At 40.0% G+C, this 12,465-nt stretch overlaps 1 protein-coding gene across 1 annotated transcript in view; it reads left to right on the top strand.

Moving 5' to 3' along the window:
* The window catches only part of CNTNAP2 (contactin associated protein 2), a 1,623,532-nt gene that overhangs the window by 213,475 nt on the left and 1,397,592 nt on the right, over positions 1-12,465 (top strand). The window lies entirely within an intron of this gene.

The raw sequence follows: 12,465 nt of genomic DNA, 5'->3' as shown, positions 1-12,465 counted from the left end.
CACACAGAACACACACAGAACACACACACACACACCACACACACACAGACACACACCACCACCACCCCCCTACACACCACTAACACACCATACCACACACACACAAGTACACACAGAGACACACACACAGACACACCCATACAACACACACACACAGACACACACACACACGTACACACAGAGACACACTCTCAGACACAGACACACCCATACAACACACACAGACACACACAAAGTACACACACAGACACACCCATACAACACACACACACACAGACACACACAGACACCCCCCCACCCCCCCACACACACACCACAAACACACCATACCACACACACACACACAAGTACACACAGACACACACACACAGAGACACAGACACATCCATACAACACACACAGACACACACAAAGTACACACAGAGACACAGACACACCCATACAACACACACACACACAGACACACACAGACACATCCCCCACCCCCACACACACACACCACAAACACACCATACCACACACACACACACACACACACAAGTACACACAGAGACACACACACAGACACAGACACACCCATACAACACACACAGACACACACAAAGTACACACACAGACACAGACACACCCATACAACACACACACACACAAGTACACACAAGTACACACAGAGACTCAGACACACACACACCATACCACACACACAGAATTTTTCCAAGTTCCTTACATCCCACTCATATTTATTGTTTTAGCAGTGTACATTTTAAGAGAAACTGAAACCAATACTTAAATGTTTAATGGTACATGTCAAAGAACACATTCTAAAGGAAACGTGGAAATAAAAAACAAAAATCAGTTGTACATAAGATTCACTTAAAAATAGGTTAGATAAATTGGGTCCAGCACAGTGGCCTAGCAGCTAAAATCCTGGCCTTGAACTCACCAGGATCCCATATGGCGATAGTCCTAATCCCAGCAACCCTGTTTCCCATTCAGCTTCCTGCTTGTGGCCTGGGAAAGCAGTTGAGGACAGCCCAAAGTCTTATGAGCCTGTATTTGTGTGGGAGACCCAGAAATAATTCCTGGCTCCTGGCTTCTGATTGACGTAGCTGTGGTCATGGCTGTCACTTGGGGAGTGATTTATCAGACAGAAGATCTTCCTCTCTGTCTCTCCTCCTCCGTTTATAGCTAACTTTTCAATAAAAATAAATCTTTAAAAAAAGAACATGAACTCAGAACACATAAAATGACTAAAAAAATTATTTTGTAAATAGATTGACAGGATAATTATGTTTCTATTATTTATGTAATAGACAGGAATGTTTCATATATTTTAAAGTTGCTGATGAAGCATTAGGTGTGCAAAATGATTTCTGAAATCTGAAACACAGCAACTTATTAGGAAAAGGATACCATATTCAGGTGGTCATTTACATAATAACATTGAGTTGGGTTGGATTCATCAACCATTATTTTTATTTGCCTAAGAATTCGAATTTCAGCATCTCCCATTCAACAATTCCAACAATCAGTACTCTTAGTCAATACTCACGCACAGCCTTCCGGATCCTACACTAAAAATTCTGAGATTTGGCAGTGAGATTAGTTTATAATAAAGAAAAAATAATCAGCCATTTACAGAAGAGTGATTGCTCACAGGTGAATTTTTCCAACTAAAGACAGTATTATCTGAGCACATCAATGTGAGGGTTATGACGCAAGGAGCAGAAAGTCTTAAGGTATGAGACATAGCGGGTATTGAATGATGGCACGCGTGCCAGTGGCCATCCATGAACACATACAGCTTGTCAGCATACAAAACTAGCACACACAAAAATTGCCCCATACAGACAATGTGCCAGAAAAGGGTCGCTGCTCTTGTAGCCCTGGACAGGGGCTATATAGGAGGTCCGTGAGACAAACATTAGCGCTGAGAATCGAATGGGAGGCACTTTGAGGGGAGAGGCTGGGGATGCTGTTTCATAACCTCACAGTCCCACAACCAGATGGCTCTACTAGATTAATACGCTGTGTTTTCTACAGTTTCACGCCTTCTTTATCCTCCGCATCTTAACATTTCAGGGAACGCTTCGATCATATATAGACGTGTCGAATATAATTAAGCAATATAGCCTAATGGCTCTAGAATCAGACAGATTTGAAGTTTGACGTCACATCAACCATTTCTGTGATCTTTGGCAAGATACTCACTGTCTTTTATTTTCAATTTCCTTGCTGGTAAAAAATGAGATAAAAGAACAATCTACTGCATACTATTTTATGACAGTTTAACACAATAATAATGCAAGATATTTAGCATAATTTGGGGGCATACTATTTGCTCAATAAAGATATTCTTCAAACTCCTCCTAACATAATCACCATTGTAATTGCTATGGTTGTTACACTCCACTCGTATTCAGAATCTATTGGGAGATTTAAGCACTGTAGGGAAATAGATACAGTGATTTTTCTGCTGCATAGAGTAGCAGATTTATGGAATTAATTATCCTTCGCTCTTTGTAATAGCACTAAATTATCACTTTAGTCATCCTTGAGACTGCGGTGAGGGTCTTACATACAGCCAGGATCAAATGGGCCACGTCATAAGAAAATGTACAAGCACTGTGGCCAAATATCCAATGTAGAGGGACAAGTAATTTACTTGACTTTGAAATTAAGTGGAGAGCAAGTCTCAGTCAAGAATTCATTTCAAAGTGTCCTGGATGAATAGTGCCTTCAAAAGGCTGCTGGGACAAACGCAGTTCTGGTTAGCGAAAGGCATCCTCCATTTCCATTTTATAGAATGTCCCGGTATAAAGTGCCACCATTATATGTAAGACAGTCAATTATGAAAACAGAAAACTAATTTTAAAACATGAATCATAAACAGGAAGAGAAAATGTTGCAGAGTTTGCCAAAGCGACAGTCACAGAATCGCCGTGAGGGTTCTCAGTGGATGTCCCACGGGAATCGGTGAGCTCTTCCCACGGAAGGGTCAGGGACTACGGGAAACAATAGCCTGTAAGAGAAAACATAAACGAATTTACAAATATATTCACGCGTTGATATGTACACAGTTGTGTGCTGTGTATATGCAGTTCTATAGAGGCAGACGCATGTGTGTGTATGTGTTCACTTCTTAATTTACACAGCAAATGTTTTCTATGCAACAGACGCATGAGACAAATAAACTTGAAGAAATGAATTGCGTACGACAGGATACACATTCATTATCCTGAAATATTTATCATGTTTTAGCAATAAAAATATTTAGTGTACATTAACATCTACACTATAAAGACGGGTTTCTCATTTCTTACATTTTTCCTGACTTATTTGCCATGTAACAACTCCTAAAAAATGAATGTGGGTCCCAAGTGAGCAATGAATAACATACATTGCTACATATGATTGTGGGAATACTTAGGAAAGTTAGTGGAAGGACCTGTATTGTGGTATAGAAAGTAAACCCACCACCCTAGGACCCTGCATGGGAACCTAATGGCTAATGTCCTTGCCCTGTCTGCACCGGTTCATGTCCCGGCTGCTCCACTTCCCATCCAGCTCCCTGCTTGTGGCCTGGGAAGGCAGTAGAGGACAGCCCAAAGCCTTGGGACCCTGCACATACATGGGAGACCTGAAAGAAGCTCCTGGTTTAGGATCCGCTCAGGTCTGAACATTGTAGCCACTTAGTGAACCAGCAGGTGGAAGATCTTTCTCTCTACCTCTCCTTCTTTCTGTAGTCTTACTTTCCGATAAAAATAAATAAATACATTTTTAAAAAGCCATCACCTCAGATGTCAGTAACCTTTTGAAATGTCAGTTTATACCCAGTTGCTCGTAGTCTGACCTGAGTTCCTGCACATTGTCTAGGAAAAAGCAGCAGAAGATGACCCCGTGGCTTGGGCTCCTGTTACCCAGGAGGAGCCTTCAGTGACAGCCTTGTTATCTGCCTTTAGCCTGACCTGGTCCTGGTCATTGAAGCCATTTGGCAAGTGAACAACAGATGGAAACATCTTTCTCTTGGTGTCTCTCTCTCTCTCCCTCTCTGTAACTGTTTTTAAAGTAAACAAATAAATATTTTTTCTTAAATTATTTTTTATGTAGAAACAGCATTAGATATGCTGCTTGTGAGGCATAAAGTTAAAGGTTCCCTAACTGGATGAAAAAGATAAAATGCACTTGTTTTAACATCAATGACCATCTAAAGCCCCATGCGTGTTACGCATGCCATCATGTGCACTTGCCATCAAAGAGTTCATCTGTAAAGTTGTGCTTTTTTTTTTTCTTGTTGTCTAGACATCTGGATTTTGGACTAGTGATTACAGTTTGTGTGTATATCTTTAAGAATAAGGTATCTTTACAGTGGAAGTATATTACATTAGCTGGATGGACCCCAGGGACAGGCTGTTTGACGAATCTGTCTTCTGTCTCTTGCAACAAAGCTGCAGGACTTGAGCACTTCACAATCCATTGAAAGGGCAGTGGTGCACAATTCTTCCAGGCCAAGAATAAAAAGAGATAAAGTGGTAGAACAATAGCATAGGCCTAGAACCTGAGAGGCCTTAGCCAAACTCTTCATGTAGAGCACCATTTGGCATAATGCAGTGGGGTTTTATATTTATTTGATAGATTTTTTTTTTTGCGTGGTTATTTTCTCTTGAATGTTTTAGCTTACATTCATCATACCTGCAGGATAGTATGAATATTCACTTTATCCTTGTAGGCAGCCTTCTTTCTATTTGTTTGAATTTTTTTAAGTTTTATTGTAAGGATAAAGTTTTCATTGGGAAGGCAGATATACAGAGAGAAGTAGAGGCAAAGAGAAACACCTGCCTTTTGTGGGTCTGTTGCTTCACTCCCCAAGTGGCCAAAATGGCCAGAGCTGAGCTGAGCTAAAGCCAGAAGACAGGAGCCAATAGCTTCTTTTGATTCTCCCATTGAAGTTCAGGTTCCCAAGACCATCCTCCACTGTTTTCCCAGGCCCCAAGGAAGCTGGATGAGAAGTGGGGCAGTCAGGACACAAACTGGCACTCCTATAGGATCCTGGAAGATGCAAGGTGAGAATTTAGTCACTAAGTTATTATGCCGGACAATGTTTGCCTCTTTTTATTAAGATTCATTTGTTTTTATTGGAAAGGCAGGTTGGACTTACAGGAAAAAAGAGAGAAAGATTTTTCATCTTCTGGTTCACTCCCCAAATGGTCACAATAACCAGAGTTGAGGCAATCTATAATAAGTAACCATAGCCTGCTTCCAGTTCTCCCATGTGGATGCAGGGCTCCAAGGCTTTGGACCATTCTGTACTGTTCTCCCAGGCCACAAGCAGGGAGCTGGATGGGAAGTGGAGCAGCCAGGACAGGAACTGGCACCTACATGGGATCCCGTAACTACAAGATAAAGATGTAGCCATTGAGTCATTGTGTGGGGCCCTTTGGTTTGCATTGCTACAAAAGTGTTATGGAATTCTCCGATATGGGATGCCTGCCTCTCAAGTGCTGACTCAGCACTTTGCACTAGCATGTCTGCCCTGGACATCTTGCTTTTACAGTAGACCTTTCAACGAGTTAATCGTATTACGTTCTTTAAAACGGGTACAAAAGCCTTCAAATCATTTAGAAATGAGCCATGTAAGTACGAGTGAGATGGCAAATCTGTTACTACTAACAGGGTTATTGAAAAGGGGGTATGTAGACCTGCTGGAGAGGGGGGATCATCTGGCTCTGGTTTTTGCAAAATGATCTTGACCATGGCAGTAAAGATCCTCTTTCATCAGTGTTATGCTTTTATTATCTTATTATCTTATTATTATTATTTTATTGGAAAGGCGGATATTCAAAGAGGAGAGACAGAGAGAAAGATCTTCCGTCCGATGATTCACTCCCCAAGTGAACACAACGGCCGATGCTATGCCGATCCGAAGCCAGGAGCCTCTTCCGGGTCTCCCACGCGGGTGCAGGGTCCCAAAGCTTTGGGCCGTCCTCGACTGCTTTCCTAGGCCACAGGCAGGGAGCTGGAAGGGAAGCGGGGCTGCCGGGATAGAAGCGGCGCCCATATGGGATCCCGGGTGTGCAAGGCGAGGACCTTAACCACTGCGCTACCGTGCTGGGCCGCTTTTATTATCTTATGCAGATGTGACAAACATAGCAAAATAGCTGCTCATCACTGATGTCTAAAGTACCATGTGATGCAATTTGTTTTTTAAAAAAAGCAGCAGGAAATAAATAAGTGGCATCAAAGAGCTTTTTTTTTTAATTAAACATGATGAAGTGGGTTATCAAGACAGACGTGCAGGCTGTGGGGAAGCACGAGGCAGATTCATGACCTGTGCTGTATGTTCTGCGATGTTTAGACATCCCACTGAACGTTCAGAGAAATCCTAAGAAACTTGGATAATCGTGCCAGTTTATAGCACTGAAGAAGTCAGGCTAGAGGTAATGCAATGTTGCACATCATACAATGAAACATAAGTGTAAACACTGGCTTTGACCGAGGCTGGTTTGGTTCCTGAACACGTGCATTTCCCTTTATGGATCCTGCTGTGAAGGAGTGTTTATCCTTTCAAGAGATAGCGAGATCCAAATAGCGTTCAAGCATATACAGAAGCAATAACCCCAGGGAGCCTGTTTCAATATAGAATGTATGTATATAACTAGATTTCGGTTTTCAGAAGTGTGACTTTCAAATTTTAGGTTGTGCGTTTTTCTTTGTACGAACGCCTGTTAAAGAAAATAGGCATATCATCAAATCACACCAATTGGAACAACGTACAGCAGTGTCGCCAGTGTTGAAAGATGTGGAGACGATGGTGCTGGGCTGCAGTGATGCTGCGGATTGTCTCTGGGACCCTTGTATCCGCTGTCTGCTCCTGCAGGTGCACAGTTCTGGGGGCTGCATACGCGAAGCTGTGGTTGGTCTGACTGTCAGGATTAATTCATGAGGATCCAGGAGGCTCACTCACAGGCCACTGGTGAGTCATTGGAAAAAAAAAAAAGTATCATGGAGAAGCAGAGTGCCAGGGAAGCCTGTTGTGGGAAGTTTACGACGATAACTGTGACAGGTCTGGGAACAAGCTGGAAAGCCGGTTGGAGCCTTTTTCATTTGGGGAAGCCAGAAGAGGTGCGTGGCAGATGGGTCTCCGCCTCAATCCTCAGAGGAGGAAAAGTCTCACGTTTTCACCTCTGTTCTTGGCTCCCTGCACACTGCTCCGCTATAATACCACTCACTCAGATGCCAAGTGTCTTCTCTAAGAAAACAGGACACCTTTGCCAGCTGCACTGGAGCTCCACTGAGTTGAATCCAACACAATTTTACTGCAGACCAAGACCAAGATTCTTCTTGATGTCTCTATTGCGGATGCACTGCCATGGCGGTGTAGCTTAGCATACTTTAGCTGTTCTTAGAGAATTATGTTTGCTAAGACCCACAACCTCCTCAATTAAATATCAATAACTATAAATCATTATCTCATTGAAATAAGTTGTTGATTCATTCCTCCATATTAAGCGATAACAAAAGCTGATTAAGATCAACTAGACTGAAAATTGTAAGTTGTTTCAGTGACAAATAATGATTGCTATTGCATATTGTTAGAAATGTTACGCCAATGCCTAGTTTATTCTACAACTAATGTCTGGCATGGTGTACCCTTACAGGCCAAAAAAAAAAAAAAGTTGATGCATATATTTAAAGGACTCCTGCATGTATTCAACAAAGAGAACATCCTAGAAACAGAATAACTGCCACTATGTTTATTGGTACAATTGTATTTGCTGGTTTTATTGCTCTAAAGAGAATAATTTTTCATACATTTCAAAAGTACAGTTCCAAGCTGATCACATTCCTCACCCTCCCTGGAAGCTAACTTCCTCCTTCTCTTCCTTTCAAGCAGATTTTGCAAAGACGTGAGCTTAATCCATGTAATGGCATAGGCTTAATTTACCATAATGCTCAACAAGGAAGAAGCAGGAAAACTCAGTTACAGAGAAGTATGAATAAGGGCTAAAACTAACAAGGATTTCACAAAATGTCCATTTCATTCCTACACACTTTTATACTCTGTGTTAACTGCCACAGATTAGAAAGAACGTAGGATACTTTCTTTTTGAGACTGGCTTATTTCATGAAGCATAATGGCTTCCAGTTGGAAGCATTACTTTGAAAAATTAAGATATAATTTTATGATATATATGAATCATAATATATAATATAATATATAATATATTATAATATATAATACATAATAATACATACTATATAATATATGAATCATAATATATAATCCTTACACAATAGAGTTTCATTTATTAATAATATTATATAATATATAAATTATATATGCCATATAAGCTATACATAATTATATGAGCAATATAAATTATATATTATACATAATTATATATACGTCATATGCACACATAGAATTATATATCATATATAAGCATATATATACACACAAGTGTATATACACATATATGTGTACACACACACATAGTTACGAATTCATATCTGAGCTGCAGAGCTAAAAATTTAACATCCTGGAGGACAAAAGAATGGCTATGACTGTTAATAAAATAGAAAGAATATATATATTATATATATATTATATATTATATATATTATATATATTATATATATATATTTTATATATATATATATATTTCTCATCTCCCAAATCTCTAAAGGGTAATAGTCTTTAGGTTTTTAGGGTTTAAACAAGACACACAATATCCTTAGAAGCACGATATTTGGAATATGAGTAACCAGCAACAAAATAGAACAAAAGAAATGTATGCAAATTTTAATTTTTGTTTACTAGTCTTTGCTTATGTCAAAGGCAGAATTACACAGAGAAAAAAGGCAGAGATGGAAAGATCATTTACCTGCTACAAGTTCACTCTCCGAATGGCCACTCTGCCAGGGCTATGCCAGGTGACACCAGGAGCCTGGAAGTTATTCCAGGTTCCCATGGGGACACAGGGCTGACACACTTGGACCACCTGCTGCCGCTTTCCTACATGCATCCCAGGGAGCGGGATCAGAATTTCAGAAGTGGGCATTTGAATCCATGCCCATGTGGATGCTGGCTTTGGAAGTGGTTGTGTTTGTTAAGCTCAAATATACATAAGAACAAAAGAAAGGAAAATGAGACAAAGAGACATCACTTTTACAATACCTACAAAGTAGAAACAGAATTTCTTAACAAATTAACAGTCTCTTGGTAAATGCTATGTCCCTCCCCACTCATCGTGTTTAGACGAATGTCCTTGGTAAACTATTTTATTTCAATGAGGCATTCTGAATTAAACTACCCTCATTAAAAAGTGGTATGTGACTTTAATCCTTCGCTTCTTCCTTTGAGTTATTTATTCTCTATATCTGTTTGTAAAGGCTTTTTGCATCTTCCTTCGGTGAGTGAAGCCAACAGCCAGGGCTCAATTCCATGCCAGCAGTTCCAAGATCTAAGGCAGAAGACCGTGAGAGACTCATGATTTTATTTGTCTCTGTGCACATGGAGGGATGTGCACGCTGTGACTTATTTTTACCTCGTCTTATTGATGTTTTACTTGAAGTGGTTAGTCTACAAATATTTACTGGACCTGCACAACTCCTCAGTGAGCAACACAAAATAAGATTTGAGACATAATGGATCCTTGATTAATATAAGCACATTTGAATGTTACTAAGTCTATAAATTCAGCCAAAGCCACTGAAATAAAACTCCTTGTAAATAAAAGAATAAAGAAGAGGGCAGATTTCTTTTAACTTGCCTCACTTGCCCTGACTTGGATTAGAAAACATTCTTGGGCATTTTCCTGCGGTCTAGCTCCTTCTGCTTATACACATGTATCAAGTCAAAATTGATTTTAGAGATGTTAAAAAATCCAGGTTTTACTCAATGATGTCCTATCAGTTCCTGACAGATGGCTCGTGCGTGCTTCTCTTGGCTAGTATAGATTTTTAAAATCCAGAAAATGAAACATCCTGCAGTGTAAATTTTCAGAGTCATGAATCTCTAAAATTCATATGCTGTTTTGGTGTCTAGATTGTACAGTGTCTTCAATCATTTTAAAGAGTTTTGGAAATATAATTACATGGCTTTTGGAAAACATCACATATCTGCTGTTATTGTTGCTCTTTAGGCACGGTGTGTGAACTGATGTGGAAGGAAGGCTTGAGCAGACAAAGACAGAAATCAAAAATTGCATTTTGGGTTCCCAAGCAGGATGAGGAAACTAATATGTCCATGTCTTCAAATTTGTTACCAAGTCAAAATTATAAAAGAAAATCAGCCAAGACTTCCATTGACTATCCATCTACCGTTCCAAGCCATCCACCTTCTCCCCGTGCACTTCTGGTGTAAACCAGACATCTGTGAGGTTTTTATAGACCGAGGGGAGAGAAAGCCCGGCGTGGTTAGACATGCATAATACTCACCATGCAATTCAACATAGCAGAAGGTAATAGTAACTGTGGTAATATATTAGCAAAGGAAAGACTGTTTTACATAGAGCATATTTTCAGGAGGAACAAGGAAGTAATGAAACTCTTTAAGAACTAATACATGGTTTTAATAGGGAGCATACATAACATTACCAACAAGACTGTTTCATTAATTCTGTGATACAGAAGTATAAATGCATGCACTCACATGGATGAAACAAAGCAGTGTTGACATCTTGTCAACAGAACAGCATGAAATGTATTTTGAAATACAAATGACCAACATTCTTAAGGATGCTAAACTTCATGATATGTATACCAGTGTTACAGATCCATCGATTGAGAATTCCTATTACCTCTAACATGTCAAACTTTTTTTTGATCAGGTAGACGCATGACCTTGTATGCAGTAGGTTTATTTTGTGTAGTGTGCATTTCCAGGGAAGAGAATGTTTTTTTTTCTAACAACTGTACATTAGATATATTGAGACTCAATGGGAGTTCTTAATTTTAATGTCTCTTTAAATTCAACAATGCTTAAGTGTTTCCAAGTGTGGAGAAAGTGTTTAAGAGAAGTATTTTTAAAAGAGAAAGAGAACAAAGACACAGAACCTTAAGCCAATACAGGTGTATAGTGCAAATGATAAGATTTAATCTAATCACAAGCCCAACCTCAAATTACACCTTGCTAGAACGTCATGGAAAGGAAGATAATCAACGAATCAATTCAGTGGAAGGGGAAAGGCTAGATGCAGCCGGAACTTCTGATGATGCCCTGCCATCATGCCACATGTTAACAGAATTTCCCACCTTGAGTGGCTCTACACAGCAATGTGCACGAGGCTTGATTGAATATGGAATGAAGGAGTGGGTGCTCTTTTGCAAGGAATCCTAAAACAGCTCTTCCTTACATCGGATGTCTCCATGTTGGATTGTTTCCTGTATATGGTCAGAGAGAAGAGCATGAGAATGAGAGAGTGGGAGAGTGAGTGAGAGACAGGGAGTTCTCAGCTTGTGGCTGAGTCTCTAAGTCTCCGTTACTCCTAGACACGGCTCTCAGTTTGCAAGGTGGAATCTTTGTGACTTTCTTGGCAGGCCAGAGTGGGCTTGGGCAGGTACACATCAACAATAGTATAAGTTAGAAAAATGAGAAGCTCTCCATTTACTTAATGAATTCCTTGAGTGTGCTTTTGATTTGATTTGTTTTTTGCTTTAGAGAGAGAGAATGTCTTCCATCTACTGGTTCACACCCCGAAATGGTCACGGTGACCATTTCTGGGCCAAAACTAGGCATTTGGAATTTCATCTGTGTCTCCAGCATTGATGATAGAAGCTTGAGTGGTTGGACCATCTTGGTCTTTTCCAAGTCCATTAGCCAGGAGCTGGATGAGAAGGACAGCATGCATGTGGGATGTTGGTTTCTTAGCACAGCTTTAACTTGCTATGCCATGGAGCGGGCCCTAAGAGTTTGCTTCTGAACTGTCCTCCAGATACCATGTAGTGCTAAGCACAGTGGATTGATCACTTCCTGCATTATGACTATCATCTGACTAGAGAAGCTTTTAAATAAATAAAAAAAAAACAAATAAAGAAAATTACTTATTATCCAAGGAAAAATAACAAATTAATTTGAATGGCAAGACTGAAACACCATCATAAGATATCCCTTGATATTACTGATACTAAAAGTGCTCCGTTCCCCAGCATCTGGCAGGGTTCTCCGAGGTGACTGTCATCTGGATTTGCACGTATTTCAAAGCCTCATCTTTTCCACATCAAGATCAAAGACTAATCCCAGGTCTACCTGGAACTTCACAGCTTTCATCATTCATTTCATGGAGTTGAACATCTGTTAGAAGATGATCTTTGAGAAGAGCAGTCAAAAGAACGCATTAGCCACTTGGGTATAACACAAATGGAACTAAGCAATGTGGAGTTATATCATCAAAGCACACAACACCTGCTAATAGATCTTCATTTCTTGAAGTATAACCAACTTAACATGGCTTGCCTTTCTAG

This window comes from Ochotona curzoniae, unplaced genomic scaffold (assembly GCF_017591425.1).
Source record: "Ochotona curzoniae isolate NIBS_2020 unplaced genomic scaffold, NIBS_Ocur_1.0 scaffold_2476, whole genome shotgun sequence".
Taxonomy (NCBI): Eukaryota; Metazoa; Chordata; class Mammalia; order Lagomorpha; family Ochotonidae; genus Ochotona; species Ochotona curzoniae.
This window is presented reverse-complemented; position numbering and strand designations above follow the sequence as displayed.